This window comes from Eutrigla gurnardus (genome assembly GCF_963514095.1).
Source record: "Eutrigla gurnardus genome assembly, chromosome: 11".
Classification (NCBI taxonomy): domain Eukaryota; kingdom Metazoa; phylum Chordata; class Actinopteri; order Perciformes; family Triglidae; genus Eutrigla; species Eutrigla gurnardus.
In genome coordinates this window covers 3,599,157-3,618,253 of record NC_139925.1, presented here as the reverse complement: position 1 = coordinate 3,618,253, position 19,097 = coordinate 3,599,157, and positions in this window count along the sequence as shown.

The window sequence follows — 19,097 nt, the reverse complement described above, 5'->3', positions numbered from 1 at the left end:
AATAATAATAATAATAATAATAATAATTATATATATTTTGTATTTATAATGACCTACATTAGGCGGTATAAATATTATATCATATATATTTTGTTGTTCTTATAATGACTTGCATTAGGCTGCATGATTTTTTTAATTTTAACATATTTAAAAATTTTAAAAACCTCCGCAAATTGTAAGGTTACAAAAGTTCATAGACCATACTTCATTTATTTATGTTATTATTTAAATAAATGTACAATGAAACAATGTAAAAGTACTGAAGACTACATGCGAGTGGCAAACTTAAACACACCATAGAAATATTAAAGTGATTTTGTTTTAAAACAAATGGAGCCTCCCTGTTATTCAGACAGCACACGAAATTTTTCCATTATGGGCAAGTTTTTTTTTTGTTTCGATTTGTGAAAGAAGCCGCTAACATTTCACTCCGAAATGATTTATAGACAGGCGTAATCAACATCAAAGGAAAACAATCAGTGTCATCACTCGTCATATTAAATGCCCCATACGTGACACTTGACCAGGTGTATTGCCAATTTAAACACATATTCCATGAGACACACACACACACACACACACACACACACACACACACACACACACACACACACACACACACACACACACACACACACACACACACACTCTTTCAAAATCAAAACATACCTCAATTCTTATGTAACCTGCCCTTTAACTCCTCTCTCACGGTGGCAGCGAGCCAGAGGTTCACACGCAACAGTGTGCAGGCCTGCTGCACGACCAAACCCTGATCACAAATCACACTCCTCTTCTCACATCACCCCACGGTGTTCTGACAGCAGCGTGTGTGCTTGTGTCTTTAAGAGCACCCTGATTATTTCAATTACCTTGGACAAAAAAAAAAAAAAAATGTCAAAGATAGACTATAAATCAAGGAAATGTGTGCGAGAGGCTGGCAGAACAAACAAAAACACCTCCTGCTCGCATGCGAAGGAGGAATACGCTTGTTTAAATGACAGATGATTAGCCTTAACCTTAAAAAAAGAAAGAAAAAAAAGGAAAGAGAAACATAAACAGTGGCTGCGTGACGAGTGAACGTACACGCGTAAAGATGGAATTTCCCTTTTGATGTAGAAGGGGGGAGGAAAAAAAAGCAAATGACTTCCCTAACAGGCTGAGTGTGACTGTGCAAGAAAGTGCAGGCCGGTGAGGCCCGGTGTCTTTGTCTGCACGACACCCTTCCTCTTTTATCTGTGTGGGTGGCCGTGGCTGCACGCTATCTCCCGACCGGGCACGAACCCCCATCTAAGGCCGATTATTAAGGGTGTCATTCCGCCAAACACCTCGTAGCTAGAAGAAAACACTTATTGGATCTGGCTCACGCGATAAAAGGCTTTATTATCACCTATGATCTTCTAGTGACCCTCCCTGGCTTCGTCTGGGCCGGCGGTGTGTTTCTGATCTCAGGGTTAGTCTGCGTTTATGTGTTTACGGCGGGACCAGGTTGGCTCTTTGATAACTAATTCTGGCTTTGGTGTACGCCACGGGGACAGGTGAGTCTGAAGGCCAACAGAGGAAGAAGGAGCTTATTACGTTAGGTTCAAAGGACGTTAGATCTCAGAAGTGAAGCCAAGCTAAAGTGCCTTAAACTGTCATTCTCTCTGCTGGCCACCAGGGGGTGACTCCTCTCTGGTTGTATAGAAGTCTATGAGAAAATGGTCCTACTTCTCTCTGCTGGCCACCAGGGGGCGACTCCTCTCTGCTTGTATAGAAGTCTATGAGAAAATGGTCCTACTTCTCTCTGCTGGCCACCAGGGGGCGACTCCTCTCTGGTTGTATAGAAGTCTATGAGAAAATGGTCCTACTTCTCTCTGCTGGCCACCAGGGGGCGACTCCTCTCTGGTTGTATAGAAGTCTATGAGAAAATGGTCCTACTTCTCTCTTGATGTATTATCTCAGTAAACATTGTAAACATGAGTTTATGGTCTCAATCTCTAGTTTCAAGTCTTCTTCAATCCAGCATGATGTTCATTTAGTACATTATGGTCCATTTAGAGTCCACCAGACCAGAAAGCAGGGGATGCTTTAGGGGGCGGGGCTACCTGCTGATTGACAGGTCGCTACCACGCTAGTTAGCGACTAAGATGACTTTAACACTTATCTGTAAAGTTGACCTTGAATTACAGAAGCTAACTTTGTTAGCAGCTTCACACCAGAATCCACATGGATCCAGATCCAGTAAGGTTTCCGCTCTGCTGTTTGTGTTTCATCAGATCCACCCGTCGCTACTCTGCAGTCCAAATATGGTCACTTCCTTCCACTGGTTGCACAAAAACATGGGAACAGCCAACATGCCAAACCAGAGGCTTCAAAGTCCACAAACCAACCGGTGACGTCACCATGACGACGTCCGTTCTCACATACCGTCTACATTCTTAATAACCTGAAGAGAATGGAGTCCATGAATCATAATGATCCTGAGCTGTGTGTGTGTGACACCAGACACGTAGCACAGGACGCTCAAATATTAAACATTCTTTGGCTTTTGAAAGATTTGGATCAAATATGCAGACAATGCGTGATAATAACTGGAAGTCAGCTGTTCTTTGTCTTTGACCTGGTGCTCTGATAGAGAGACAAACTACAACCACACACACACACACACACACACACACACACACACACACACACACACACACACACACACACACACACACACACACACACACACACACACACACGTAGATGTGAGATCTTATCGAGGCCGGGGGAATGTATGAACTACGGTCTAAATGCGCCTAATGGCACTTTGTCATGGTAACAAGGGGAGTCTGGAAACCTGCATGTACACACAAACACAAACAAGCTGATCTGGGGCAGGATGGAGCCTCGTGTGTCGTTACGCAACGTTCTCTGTCTGATCGAGGACCGATACGCCTTCCTGCTCCAGCTTATGTAAATCGTGTGTTCAGGGGGCCTCCGACCAGACTCACACCCAGACACACATCACTTATTACATAAGATCAAAGAAGTACTTTGCATCTGCTTCAACAACAAAAAAAAGATATATGATTATATAACACCTGTGCTGAAGTACGACGAGAGCATTTATGTTTCTAATGAATCCATCACATGTGCCAACGCCTCGTTAAGGTCCTTAGGGTGATAATGTTGATGCTTATTGTTGGTTTTATTTAAATGAGGACAAACTGTCATCTTATGGGTGTTCATTGATCGGGGCAGTTGGGCTAAGATGCTAGTGGTAGCTTTCACTTGTTGTCATAACAACGGCAAACATCCGGTCAAGCAACGTACTTCCTCTATGACCTCTATAAGAAAGAAGCAAATCTGCGACTTTATAAACTCACAAATTTGCGACTTTTCTTCTTTGCATATTGCCCCCCTCTCTCGGCTCCTTTTTTTTTTGTTTTTTTTTCCTGCAGTGGCCCTGATACGCCGTCGTAGCTTTCTTACACTTTGAGGCAAAAAAAAAAAGTTGCCCATCAACAAAAATGTGCCCTTCTGTGGGTCAAACATTCAGAGTGTCTCTAAGTGTTCCCTGTGAGAAGCCGGGACCTCCCGTAGTCTGGCAGGTTTCCAGTTGCCCCCATCTGTGTGCCGATACACCTGAGTACTTCTGACCGACCGCTGAACCAACGCAGCAGCAGGGAGGGAGTCAAACTATGCATGGTCACTGGAGGATAGCCCCGAGAGCCCCCCACGGCCCGGACCCTGGTGGATCATCCAGTCTGGATCCAGTCCTGTAGCCAGTAAACATCGGGGGTAAGAAGAATCTTTGCAAACAGTTATGAGACACTTGTTATTAATATGATGCAAAGTTCTGTTAACCTTTAATGAAAAATAGCGCATTCTTTTTACTTTATCCTTCAGAGCTTGTACTTTTTTCACTTTTGCTTGAATAAAAAAGTTGAATCAGTACTTCTATTTTCATTTTTTTAAGTATTTGAAAAAAATAAAATCTGGTAATTGAATAGCAGAAGCACAAGTCAACTTTGTGGGAAAACAAGTCATCTTGAAATTGGAAACTTCTTTGCAAGTGTGTGATTTTGAAACTCATGACATCACACGCTTAAACACAACATTTCCCTCGGAAAAACCCTGCAGGGGACGAATGCAAAACATGTTCTGTTGTCATTGAATCAAAACATTCTGATTCATACTTTATATTTAAAAAAAATAAAGAAGCAGGATGTAAGATATTAATCCGTGAGCTTTAATCTGGTTAAATATTCTTTTTTTCTTTTCATTTAAACTTTTGGACCCTTGTTTACATTCTTTATGCTAAGCTAAGCTAACCAGCTGTAGCTCCAATACAGATGTGACATGTGTGGCATTGATCTTCTTGTGTAAAAATGTAGTGATTATTTGGACGTGTATTAATACCGCTACAGTTATTTATAAGTTCCTATGAAAGTAAATTAACAATATTGTGAATTTATGAAACATACAATAAAGTTTAAGAGGAGGGGGAAGAAAACACTCACATCCACTCATAACGTTCTCCTCGTTTCTGCCCGATGGTTTACTCTGGATATTTCTTCTCAAGGACGAGAAAACAAACCCAATCAGGTGCCCCCCCTTTCCCCCTCAGACTCTGATTGGATCTTGATGTCGAGGAAAACAGATGGTGAAGAGCTGCTTGACTCTGACTGCACCGGTTGCTGACACTTTTCCATTGGTGGGTTGTTTTGTCTTCTTCTCCACCGTCCTCGTGGGAGGAGTGCAGATGACAGTTGGCGGAGGCTTCGGGTGGAGGAGGGTCTGCTGTTGACGTGGAGGAGACATGACTCCGTATGGATTCTGTGTGTCATTCCTGCCCGTCCTCGCAGTCGGGTTCATCCGTGAGATCATCCATGAGGGTCGAGGAGAGGTTTATGTTATTGTCTCTTTTTATTTCTGGAAATTGTCTTATTTAACTTTTTACTTTTACTTAATTTTTTGACTGCAGTACTTTGCTTTATTGTTCAAAGTTTGTTGTTTGGAAATAAAGGCCAAAGCAAATACCTTATATGTGAAAATGTATTTGGCAATAAACTCCTTTCTGATTCTGATTAAAGGGACAAAGGTCTGTGCAACATTGCTTTGCAAACAAATTCAAAATGACAGGAAAAATGATTCCATGAGCCACATTTAGTCACGGTGATAGAGATGCACAGTGGTTACCATGCCGACGCACTTCCTGCATTGAATAAAAAACTCAAATATCACGCTACTTAAATGAACACAACGTAACAGCTTTACATCGTCAGTTGCTAAATATTTCTCTGTCGGACAGCAGCGGTAAAAGCAAACACATTTATGGATTTATGGATCAAAGGAAAAATCATTTTAAGCAGAAGAAAGAAGATGCAAAACTATTGACTATCGATCTAATGTAAAGATTTGCAACATCTTCTTCAGATTGAAATGTATTTCCCAGAAAGGAAGTCGTGCTGTCCTTCCCTGCGTGCAGAAAACACAGAATGTAACTAAATGAAGTAAATATTTAGTCGTTTATGTCACACTAGTGCAAAACCATAGTAGTGATTTTAATGCGTGTGCGTGGCGTCGTGTTCCTCGTGCATCCTTGGCCTCGGGGAGTTGGAAAAGTCTGCAAAGTTTCCTCCTTTTAGCTGCGACTGTGTGGCTAATGTCATTACGTAACTGGATCAAGTGGGTTTTGTTTCCACGGCGATGAGAGCAAGCAGCTCCAAACTGTACGAACCAGTTCCCATTAACACTGAGGATGACAGTTACATTTACAGCACATGAGGGGGAATATAGGATATTCTCACATCTAATGACTCGGTGGAAACAATCAAACAGTGTTGCCGAAACGTCCCGGAGGTCTTTTTTTTTTTTTTTGCGGGGCCCCTCAGCTGATAAGGGCCGGTGACAGACGTCCTCCAAAGCCAGACCCCCTTCTTTTATCTCACCTGGCTGAGAAAACGGGACCTCTGACCCGAGGCTGAAGGGAAGCTTTGTAGTCGGCATGGCAACAAAGGGGGCCCTTCTCTGTGAAGCAACAAGCAGCTCTTCACCGAGGACGGGGACACCTGTGGAGCCTCTCCGATGATGTGGGTTCGGGCTGCAGCCTTTATCTGCTGTTGTATGGAGGCAGATCAAATGATCAGGCCTGCCACGGCTCAATGGGCAAACATTTACATTTACATTTACATTTAGGTCATTTAGCAGACGCTTTTGTCCAAAGCGACTTACAATAAGTACATTTGTCAAAAGAAGGAAACAAAGAAACCACGACGTATCATTGCCGATGCAGTAAGAGCTAAAAATAGAACAAGTGTTAGGTCCTCATCTGAGTAAAGTAGTACTTCAAGAGTAACAGTGCTACGATCCGAGTTTTTTTTTTTTTTTTTTTTTTTTTGCGGGGGGGGGGGGGGGGGGGGGGGGTGTTAGTGGGTCATGCTATGTAGAGTCGAGGTGAAGTCTGAACAGGTGAGTCTTGAGCCTTTTTCGGAAGATGGCAAATGACTCTGCTGTCCTGACATTGGTCGGGAGTTCGTTCCACCACTGAGGCGCCAGAACAGAGAAGAGTCTGGACTTTGCTGAGCGACATTTGTTTGATTTCAGGGATGGTGGTACCAGCCGGCCAGCTGAAGTAGAGGAGCGGAGTGCTCGCTTCGGGGCATGAGGTTTGACCAGTGTTTGAAGGTAGGCAGGTGCCGTTCCATTGATGGCCCTGAAGGCCAGTGTCATCGTCTTGAATTGGATGCGTGCTGCAACAGGGAGCCAGTGGAGGTCACGGAGGAGGGGGGTCACGTGGGAGAATTTGGGTAGATTGAAGATAAGGCGTGCTGCAGCGTTCTGGATACGCTGCAATGGTTTAATCGCATAGGCCGGGAGTCCGGCCAGGAGAGAGTTGCAGTAGTCAAGGCGGGAGATGACCAGTGCTTGGACCAAGAGCTGTGTTGCATCCTTTGTGAGGAAGGTCCGAATCCTGCGGATATTGTAGAGGGCAAATCTGCAGGATCGGGCCACAGCAGTGATGTTGGGGGTGCAGGATAGTTGGTCATCGAGGATTACACCCAGGTTCCTCGCAGTTGAGGAAGGAAATACTGTGATGCCCTCAACAGTGACCGACAGGTCCATGCGAGGGCAGTCTTTCCCTGGGATGAAGAGGAGTTCGGTTTTATTCAGGTTAAGCTTGAGGTGATGTGCAGTTGTCCAGACAGAGATGTCAGCCAGACAGTCCGAGATGCGAGTTGCAATGTGAGCGTCAGAGGACGGGGGAAAAGAGAGGAACAGCTGGGTGTCATCAGCGTAGCAATGGTAGGAGAATCCATGCGATGTGATAACAGAACCTAGTGATCTGGTGTATAGTGAGAACAGAAGCGGTCCTAATACTGAGCCTTGAGGGACACCCGTGTCCAGAGAGCAGGGTTTGGACATAGAGCCATTCCATGTGACCTGAAAGGTGCGGTTTGTCAGGTATGATGTAAACCAGGTGAGAGCAGAGTCGGTTATGCCAAGTTCAGCCAGAGTGGAGAGGAGAATTTGGTGGTTGACTGTGTCGAATGCAGCAGATAGGTCAAGGAGAATGAGAACGGAGGAGTTGGATGATGTTTTGGCGTCTCGCAGGGACTCGGTCACAGTGAGGAGGGCCGTCTCAGTGGAGTGGGCAGTCCTGAATCCTGATTGGTTAGGGTCTAGGAGGTTCTTCCGCAAGAGATAGGATGACAGTTGGTTGTAGGCAGCACGTTCCAAGGTTTTAGAGAGGAATGAAAGAAGAGAAACAGGTCTGTAGCTTTGGATGTCAGTAGCGTCAAGGGTGGGTTTTTTCAGGAGAGGCTTCACGATAGCGGTCTTAAAATCTGCTGGAATGACACCTGAGGTGAGGGAGGAGTTGATCAGGGTGGTGAGGAATGGCAAGATGTCGTGTGAGATGTCCTGGAGAAGAGAGGAGGGAATCGGGTCAAGGGAGCAGGTGGTGGCACGGTTAGATGTAACAAGTGCGTGAACGTCTTCAGAGGTGATGGGGCTAAAGCTGGTAAGACCATCCGAGTTGAGAGTTGGGGGAGATGTCTTCTGGGAGGGAATAGGCGTGAATGAGGAGCTGATGTCATTTACTTTCTTGGTAAAGTAAGTTGCAAAGTCATCGGCAGTAAGGAAGGAAGGGGGCGGAGGGGTAGGAGGGGTGAGGAGGGAAGAGAACATGGAGAAGAGTTTCCTGGGGTTGGAGGCAGAAGAGTTGATCTTTGCCAGGTAGAAGGCAGATTTAGCTGCCGAAACAGTTGAGGTGAAGTCAGAGAGGAGGAGGTGGTAGTGAGCAAGGTCCTCGTGCTGTCCCGATTTCTTCCATTTTCTCTCTGACGCTCGCAAAAATGATCTGTTGGTTCGCAGAGGTTCAGACAGCCAGGGAGGGGGGGGAGATGATCGCGCCGGTCGTGCGATTGGGGGACAGAGAGTGTCCAAAGAAGAGGCGAGTGAGGACATCAGGATAGAGGAGGCTTCCTCAGTAGGCATTAAGGAGAACTGTTCCGAGGATGGGAGGGAGGAGATAACAGTTGAGGAGAGAGCGGAGGGAGTGAGGGATTTCAGGTTGCGGCGGCTGGTGACCATTCGAGGCGTAGAGGGGAGGGATGTGGTGGGCTTCATGGGGAGGGAGAAAGTCACAAAGTGGTGGTCGGACACGGTGAGCGGGGTAACAGAGATTGCCGAGATGCCACAGGATCTTGTGAAGACAAGGTCAAGTTGGTTCCCGGCCCGGTGAGTTGGTGGAGAGGGGGAGAGCGTAAGGTCAAATGCGGAAAAGAAGTCGATGAATTCAGATGAGTGCAGCTTTCCCGAGTGGATGTTGAAGTCACCGAGGACGACGAGCGGTGTGCCATCATCAGGGGAGCAGCTCAGGAGGGCATCCATCTCATCCAAAAAGTCACCAAGAGGACCGGGTGGGCGATAGATCACTATGATGTTGAGTTTGAAAGGAATAGTGACAACGACGGCGTGAAATTCAAGCGTAGATCGGGGTAGGTGGTCGAGAGGAAGGACCTGGTAGGACCATGTGGGTGAGATGAGGAGCCCAGTTCCTCCTCCTCGCCCTGTTCGTCTTGGGGAGTGTGAAAATGAGTAGGCAGTTGAAAGGGCAGCTGGAGTGGCAGTGTTTTCTGGGGTGATCCAGGTCTCTGTGAGGGCCAGGAAGTGGAGAGACTGCAGGGAGGCATAGGCTGAGATGGTGTCCGCCTTCTTGACTGCAGACTGGCAGTTCCACAGCCCCCCTAGTACTTCAAGTTCCTTACCGGTGGAGATTGGTGGGTAGCAGAGATTGGATGGGTTACAGCCTCGAATGAAGGGACTTCGGTAAAATCTTCTCCAGTGCGATGTCCTGACTGGGATAAGACACATGGCTGCGAGGGGGGGGGGGGGGGGGGGGGTTGAGATGTTATACCTACCTCAATGGGCTTCCTCGATGGACTCCCACAGATAGACTCCCTTGTCTTTGTTCAGCTGTCTTGACTCCCACAGATAGACTCCCTTGTCTTTGTTCAGCTGTCTTGACTCCCACAGATAGACTCCCTTGTCTTTGTTCAGCTGTCTTGACTCCCACAGATAGACTCCCTTGTCTTTGTTCAGCTGTCTTGACTCCCACAGATAGACTCCCTTGTCTTTGTTCAGCTGTCTTCGTTCTGATGGCCCGACGCTGCAGCTGACGCTGTAGTGACAGCCTTTTAAGTGCTCAATTTACTGCAAGTACTGACTGTGGCTCCTCCTTCCCTCTAATCAAGTCTATTCACTACAGGTGAGCTGGCTCAAACAAGCTGATTGCTCACTTACCATAGACAGCTTCACAAGAAGTTCAACAACAAGCTATCAATACTAGACTAAATGTTACCACTAGCTTTACACACACAATGCCTAAACCCAAATCTACAATTAGTTTCTGACTTACCAACAAGAGACAAAGCAGCTTCCTTCCTTTCTCCAGACCAAATGTGGTTTGAAGAGAACTACTGCTGTCCTTTAAGTTCTGACTGTGGCTCCTCCTTCCCTCTAATCAAGTCTATTCACTACAGGTGAGCACATCACAAACACATCACAATATGATAATAAACTATTAATAACAAGAGTGTGCAACGAGTCTTGTAGGAAGGCTTGAACAGCGAGAGAAGATAAAATAAACAAGGAAACTGCAACTTTAACATTCTGTTCAATCTGTTTCCAGCAACAATAACATTAGATGGAGATGGATAGATTTCCCACAAGAGAGGACAGATGTCAGACCTGAGCAAAGAAAGTGAGTGAATATTGGACTTGGACCACAAATTCAACTCCAAATAAATGCTAATGTCTCTGAAAGATGTGTCAACATCTTTACACATATGTCACAACAATTAAATAGAGAGCCAAAGTAAAACTTCATCACTTTGACGTCTGTAATAGGAGGATCAGGGGCGCAACTACCCAGTGTCAGAGGGGTATATATAGTTATATGGTATACACACAGAAAATAACCTTTTTTTTTTACCATCGCTTTGGCCACTATTGCCAGTGTATACCCATTTTTTGTACCACTGAGGAGGATAATAATAATAATAATAATAATAATAATAATAATAATAATAATAATAATAATAATAATAATACATTTTATTTAAGGGCACCTTTCTAAACACTTACAAACACACCTCACAGTTAAAACAAGGAAAATAAAAAAATAATAGATCAAATAAAATGAAACAAAAACTGTGAATTTGATAAAGAAAGAATGTGGAGTTAAGTGGGATCCAGTCTGAACAGGTATGTTTTTAAAAGGTGGGGAGAGATTACATTACAAGATTACATTTCCATCATTTCCCAATTCAATTTTATAATTATAAAAAAAGGTGTACATGAACATGAGGAAATCATCATCCTGCCCTCCAGTCAGAGCCACAGTGGTGATGACTGGTTGTTGATGTGAACGGTGTAACCCGAGGGTGCATGAAGTGCACGACTGGAGGCCGTAGATCATTTTTCCGTGACTGAGGGCCGGTGAGTAAGCTGGTAATGATGTGTTGGGGCCGATACGGTGCGCTCGTACGCCGACGATGAACCACATTACGTTACATTCCTGGAAAGATGTCGGTGACTCAAACCACCGTGTTTGCTGCACACCTAATTGTTGGGTCTTATTGCCTAATCCTCGCCGGTGGATCATCTTTCTCATGACATGCGACTGTAATGTTATGTAAATACGTGCGTTGCATTGAGCTGAATCATACGACGGCGTATCAGGGCTACTGTAGGAAAAACAAACAAAAGAAAAGAAAGGGGGCAAAATTCCCAGAAAAAAACGGCAAATTTGCTACTTTATTACGACGTTAACAACCGTCATTTATGCTAGCTAACTTCCCATGAATGTACGTCCAACGTGTGACGAGGCCTCGTTAAGGTCCTTAGGGTGATGATGTTGATGCTTATTGTTGCTTTTATTCATATGAGGCCAAAATGTCATCTTATTGGTGTTTATTGAGAGAGATGCTAGTGGTAGCTTTAACTTTCACTTGTCATAGCAACGGCAAACATCCGGTGTTAGCGGAACCAAGCAACCTGTTTATATCAGCTATATGTGCCGATGTATGAGGTATAAAATTTGCGTTTGAACTTGAAAATTTGCCACTTTTATATCTGAATATTGCCCCCCTCTCTCGGCTCCATTTTCTTTTCTTTTTCCTACAGTGGCCCTGATACGCTGTTGTAGAATCATGATGACTTTCTTGTGTTATTCTTACAACTGCAGACGTAGCCGACTGCATCTTGTTCTGTGAGCATCGCAGCCTTCTTTCTGTTCAGCCTTCTGCTAAAACAACATCTGTGCATCTTCATCAGAACAGTAAATTATGTGGTTGAAGGGTCTTTTTGTTGTTCTTATTGTTCCATCCACCTAAATCTGAAAAGCAGGAAGCTGTAAATTGTTTCACAAAAAAAGAAAAAGCGCGACAGACAAAATGGCACCACATTGTTGTTGACTTGTACCTGACGGGTATTTTCCAACCAGGCATCAGGGCGATAAAAAACCCCCGAGGGCCAAACGTCCAAACAACAACGGCAGCAGCTAACCAATGCATCGACGCTTAAAAATAGAAACGTGGGGTTCCTACCTGTCACGTACTGCACAGGTAAGACTTTCTCTTCTCGTCGAGGGCCCGCCGACCGTCACACTCGACGACTTTCATTGTGCCGCTCTCCTCGCTCGTTCACACCGGGGTTACAGTTGAGGTGCGTTGCTTTATTCCCCCAGCGTGGGACAGAGATCGCTTTGATGCACCTAAATGCCTGTAAAAACACACGGTATCCATGGTGACGCCGTTGTGTTGTGTGAAGGCAGAGTCACGTCATCCTTTATGTGAGCTGCACTCCAACTTATCTGTTTCACTTTCTCAAGGTCATGTATGTAATGCATCATAAGCACATTTATAACACATTATAATGCATTTAAAAGGCGTTATAAATGTTTATAATCATGCATGACGTATATATACATATATACATGCATTATAATGTGTTATAAAAGAGGTTATATACCTCCATTCTGTGTCCACAACCTTTGACCTCGCTTGTCTTTTCTCTAGCTTTTAACCCTCGGCAGGCGGAAGGAGGAAAAGTGGGCGATGTTGACATCAATTAGCAACGAGTAAACACGTGAAAACAAAGGTCCGTCACTAAGACGTGTGAAAAAACGTGTTAAATTCGGCACGCACACGTCAACTGGAAGGGCTTAGACAACACAATGGGAAGCTGTCAGTGCCACCAACAGCAGTCTGGTAATTACTGAACACTTATTTCAGGTTTGGAGGAGGAGGAGGAGGCCCGGCTCGAGTGCCGCTCAAAAGGAGGGGTGATCAAGAGAGATTACGCTTAAGTGGCGGCTCTCGACGGAGCGGCACAAATCTCAGCGTTTGGAAATGAAATGAGGGCCCGGATTATGGTTAACGGTGATGTCATCCCGGCAGAAGGCAACAAATATGTTTCCTGTGAGAAACAGCAGGTAGTCACCGCCGACTCACAAACCAGAGTCTGAGTCCCGTCACGGACCGACAACTACACTTTATATTGAGCAAGCAACTTTACTTTACTGGCAGCGTTAAGATGAAAGTGATTACAAATGAAAACAGACACATATGCAAGTGAAAGGAATAAAATCAAAATAATCAAGATCAAGACTTTTTTCTTTTGTCAGCAACCAACCAGTAACCATTTCCAAGACAAGTAAATTAAAACCAAAAGTAAAACATTTAAAAGCGTAAATACAGAGAAAATACGTAATCACAGCGACACGACTTTCGACGTCGTCGGGTCGCCGCCACCGATCACGTTACAGGTGAGAATGGTCGGGGTAAGCCAGGAAAACAAGGGTCAGAGGTAAATAAATCAAAAAGTGAATTAACATTACGACTCCTCCCCCTGATATTTGTGTCTAGTCCGCTCGCTAAACAGTCAAACACATTTTACATTTACATTTACATTTTACATTTACATTTTACGTTTACGCTTACATTTACATTTACATTTACATTTACATTTTACGTTTACGCTTACATTTACATTTACATTTTACATTTTACATTTTACGTTTACGCTTACATTTACGTTTACACTTACATTTACGTTTACATTTACATTACACTACATTTAACATTTTACATTTTACATTTACATTTTATGTTTACGTTTACATTTCCAGCATTTAGCAGACGCTTTTATCCAAAGCAACTTACTAAATAAGTATATTTATCAGAAGAAAGTGAAACAAAATCTCTGTCGGTACGTAAGGAAGTTTCAAGTTGCTGGTCAACAAAGATAGCTAGGGTAAGATGCAACACGATGCTAAGTAGTAATGTTTAAGCCGAACTCGTCGACGACTTTGAGCGCCAATCTTGAAACCCCCGAGCTCTCTCTCTCTCTCTCACTCTCTCTCCTATCTGATGCAACCGCCTCTAATAGCCACTTCTGAGAGATCCTTCATTAGATTATCTAGAGAGGCCTCCCCTCCCCTCGCACGATCTTTTCGTGCGAAGACGCCGCAGCGGAGCGTTGTCGGGGCAGAGCCGCCGCACGTGACGGTTGCGCTGTAACAATAACTCTCCGACAGCTCATCTTACCTCCGAACAGCCTCGTCTGCTCCCGTCAACCAGCCAAGTGCTGCTGTTCATAAATCACACGCCAACCGTCTACGGAACACAAGGCAGAACACAGAAGTAAGAAGACAATGCAACATGGATGCACTTTAATGCTTGATGCAACACATACACACACACACACACACACACTGAGGTATTTGAATGCGTTTGTAAGGCTACTGTGCAAAAACACCTCATGCAGGCCTGCAAGAAGTTTCAGAGGATCGCGTGCTTCTGCAGCTGCAACCTCGTCCATCCAGTTTGGTTTGTTCCATTCAGTCTGAAACACACACACGCACGCACACGCACGCACACACACACACACACACACACACACACACACACACACACACACACACACACACACACACACACACACACTACCTGGTTACAAACAGGAATGTAAACTACAAAGAATGTCACTGCCAAAAAAAGAAAAAAGAAACACACTCAGGCCAGAACACAGAGGCTTTTATGAATGGGGGGGGCATACCATTCATAAATCCAGCGAACTGCCCCAATACGAGGGATTAATACAACAAGCTATAAAATGACTCGAACAAGCCCAGAAACATGCATGTAGCTGCAGAGTTTCACTTCCCGGTGGAGTCCGGCGTCCCCGTCCCACGCCAGCCAATCCAAACACAGAGAGGAAGCGCTTGTTCCTCCAGCTAGAAGTTATCTGAGGCTGTCAGAGCACTTCAAAGCCCCGCCGAGATCCAAGTAATCCAGAGTGACAGGTGAGCCTCTCTCACCTCTCCGGCAGAGCACCAAAGCCGTGACAGCACTTCTTCTTCTTTTTTTCCCCTCAATCTTAAATGTACGACGGCCACTGTAGCGAAAAAAAGGAGCCGAGAGAGGACGACAATATTTAGAGAAAAAAAATGCTACTTTATGAATATATATAGCCGATATAAACAAATTGCTTGGTTCCGCTAACACCGGATGTTTGCTGTTGCTATGACAACAAGTAAAAACTACCGCTAGCATCTTAGCCCAACCGCCCCGATAAATAAACACCCATAAGATGACAGTTTGTCCTTGTATGAATAAAAGCAACAATAAGCATCAACATCATCACCCTAAGGACCTTAACGAGGCGTTGTCACACGTTGGGATGATTCATTAGAAACAGAAATGTACATTCATGGGAATTAGCTAGCATAAATGTACAAATTTTGCACTTCATAAACTTGCAAATTTGCCACTTTTTTTTCTTGAAATATTGCCCCTTTCTATCAGCTCTGTTTTTTCTCTTTCTACAGTGGTCCTAATACACCGTCGTATAAATACAAAACGATCCCGCCCCTTCTTTGTACAGCTAGCGCCGTGGCAACCACGGTGGAAAAACGCAGCGGCTGTGGCTCTGTGATGGAAGACGGACCATGATGCATCGGGTCCGTGAGATCCACCAAACGCCAGGATCTAATTAGAGCTCAGTCTGAGTTATTAGAGCATGTCTGTCTTTGTGCCGTCGACCGTTAGACACACCCAAAACAGAGGCCGAGGGCCGAGGGCCAGCACCTCCATACGTTTGACCTCAATTAGAAGCTGTCAACGTTCGTGTCGCAGGTTCGTATTCACCATGACGACAATCGGAGACGACCGTTTACAAATAGGTTTTTTGAGAGGAAATTAGACATTTTGGGTTTCTTTCTGAAAGAAGTTAGAAGATTGTGTTTGTTTTGATTCAAAAGAACATTTAATTAAAGTGGCTTTAACAGAATTTTTTTATCTGAAGAACAAACGCAAGGTTGATGACCATCGTAGAGTAGAAAGTTGTTCTTGATAACGACCTATTTACACGTCACATGGGACGATCAAAAACTAGCCATTGTGCTAACTCTAGTGTATTTACATTGTGTATTAATACTGATGTCCATAAATATGCACTGTCCCCATTAAATAAACAAATAAATAAACATCCAGAAAGGCAAAAACAAAGCAGCGTTAGCATTCATTTGGAGTCGTTTCGGCCACCTGAAAAACGTTTAGCTCCGTTTTGGTCTCCACCAGCACCTGCTTCTCTGCTCAACAGCTAGTCATGTGGCTTCATTAAAGTGTTTGTTTAAAAAATGGCGAGAGAGCAGAATATAAATATAAAAAATATTTATAGGTTTAATGTTTAAATTGTGGAATTTCTCTTCTCCATCCAAACGAAACAGACCTAACGGCATAGAGAGGCTTTTTGCAAGATGCCGCCGTTGACGAAAATGGTTCAACGCTCGCCCTCCCGCACCCTCGGAAAAAAAACCCTCGCCGCTTTTCAAATTGACGGTCCGAGTGTGCCGGCGCCCCCGACGTCACCTTTACATGCCGGGGACATTGTGACATTCTGGAGATGTTGTGGCAACATGATGAGAACGTCATGCTTGAGAGATCCGTCGCCATAGTCTTTGTGTGTGTGTGTGTGTGTGTGTGTGTGTGACCGTTTCCTCCCAACACAACAGGGGACGGTCACGCTTTATGGGTTATTTATTTAGCGGGGCTCCTTTTGTTGTATAGGGGCCAAATCACCACTATTCCACCACCACATTCACCCCCAGGACCTTCTGGGGGCCTCGAGTGCAGATCGGATTTATTTTGCTTGACCATGTAATAATATGTAAAATAAAATTTAATTATTATCATCTATTTTAAATGAATAATAATAATAATAATAATAATAATAATAATAATAATAATAATAATAATAATAATAATACATAACTTTTATATAGTGCTTCTCCAGGTTCTCAAAGATGCTTTACAAAAACAAATCAAAACAAAATTGATTTAATTGAATTCCAAGCATAAACTTTCTATTTCTTAAATCCCTGGAGTAAATTTGTGATCTAATTATCAAACAGATTACGATGCGTTTGTTTTTCAGCTGCAATGATAAAGTGTGTTTTTGCCCCGTCGCTCCCTCCGTATCCCTCCACCCTTCCTTCTCTCAATACAATCGAATCCGCTGGGAGTTCTTTTTAATTTTATTTCTGTACGGGGTTTTCAGTCTTCAGGGGGGAAGGGGGATGTGGGTGGAGAGGAAGTAGGTTGTTTCCACTGTAGGTTATGGCAACATGTTATGCACTGGTATCTATTTATCTTCATGGATTTGTTTCTCTTTTTTTGGATAAAGGACCACCCATCTCTCTCCTTCATTCTTTCCAATTAGCCATCATTTCTATAATAATTTAGATTTTTGTATTTACCAGATTAAAACATATGTAAGGTTATTAAAACCCTTTGAGTATTGGTTCAGAAGAGAAAGAGCGTCGAGTTTAAGCTTCATTTTACATTTTAACATTTTACATTTTTGTTGATTGTACTGAATGTGGTGGTTTTGACTGTTTTAGTACTATTATTACCTAATAATGTTTGGGAAAATACAATTACTCAATTGTGCACACCATTTATATTCAAATCAAATAAACTGCCATCTCCAAACTCCTTACATCTATATTTACTCCATCATGCTTTTGCATCAGAGCAAAGTTCATGAGTCGTGATTTCAGCTCAAAGCCCGTCATGTTATTCAGTTTATACATCAACAGAGTAAAGACAAGACTCGATGGCGGCAATCAGAAACCTTAGGTGACCTCCTCCATATGACGCTATCTGATAGACCATGATTGCCGTATCAGCGACAACCACGGGCCCAAAGGAAATACCAATCCCCCTGTGAAACAATAAGCTGAGGACGAACAGTTCAGAGCCTGAATAGACTCTCATATGGGACTATAGGGAGGGAGCTCATGTGGCTTTGCACGACACATACGATGCCCTCGATTAACCACACACACACACACACACACACCACACACACACACACGAAAACATACGAATTGTGACTGATACAGGATCAGCCGAAGGTGTTTTAGACTGTCGGTTGTACTCTATTGACTCTTCCAGGGATTCATTTCCAATCATTTCTATACAATAAAAAGCATGTTTAAGTTAACTGAATGGACATAAAGTCTTCATTCATTTACTAAATGTTACTTAATCTGTGTTTGGTTTTGCTGCGCTTTAATTGCAGAAGGATGTGAAAAGTCAACAACTTTTACACAAAGTGAAAGCATGATTTGATGCCCACTGTGATGGATTTGACAACTCATTCAATCAGATTTTAACATGGAAATGAATGGAAACCAAAGACGCCTGGTAGAGAAGTGACAATCTGAAAAGCTAGAATGATAAAGTAAGGATGTGTCAAATGGATATTAGTTGTATTTAAGGAGCTAAAACCTTCCTCACCCGTCGTACGTTACATCACTTCGCAACATCCTTCCAAAGAATATCATCTAATGGATGATGACTTCAGACCGAAGCAATCAAGCAAATGGTATCAAAATCCGTATCAAAAGGTATCACCTTTGTCAAATCCGATCTTCCTCTGTACACATTTGTCCAGTGTTTCAGTAAAACCAACAGTTTATTCCTTCAATCACTGGAGCGACATCGACTGCAGTGATGTTAGAGGGCGTTAAACCCAAACACTCGGGATGAAGTCGGTTCAATGTGCCTGTTTTTGCAGCCAGAAGAAGATCTGAAGACGTAAGAAGTCAAGTCAAGATTGATAGAAAAAAAAGGCTGAGAATAAAGTAGATCCACATCCGATAAAACTCCTCATGTTCCTCGAAAAAAACAAAGTCCTTGTTTCTGTGTCAAATATTAAAGAATAATAAAAAAATAAAAACATCTCTGTGTAAACAAATGTGCAGCCTGCAAACATCCACTTTCTTGGCGACGATGAATCAGATCGTCCCACATTAGTGGCCGAGCGTTTTATACCCTTTTGTTTTCACATGACTGGCAAAATAAGTCACAGTTTAATGCTTCAGAGGACTGAGGCTGGATTTGTTTGGGTCTTTCCACCCATGAAGACACAAACATAAGACAACAATTGTAATGTGATACAAATAATTGTTGTTTTTTTTTGGACAACTGGGACACCAATGTGCTTTTGTTCATATAAAGAGATTAAAACTACTAGTAGAATTATTACTTATTATC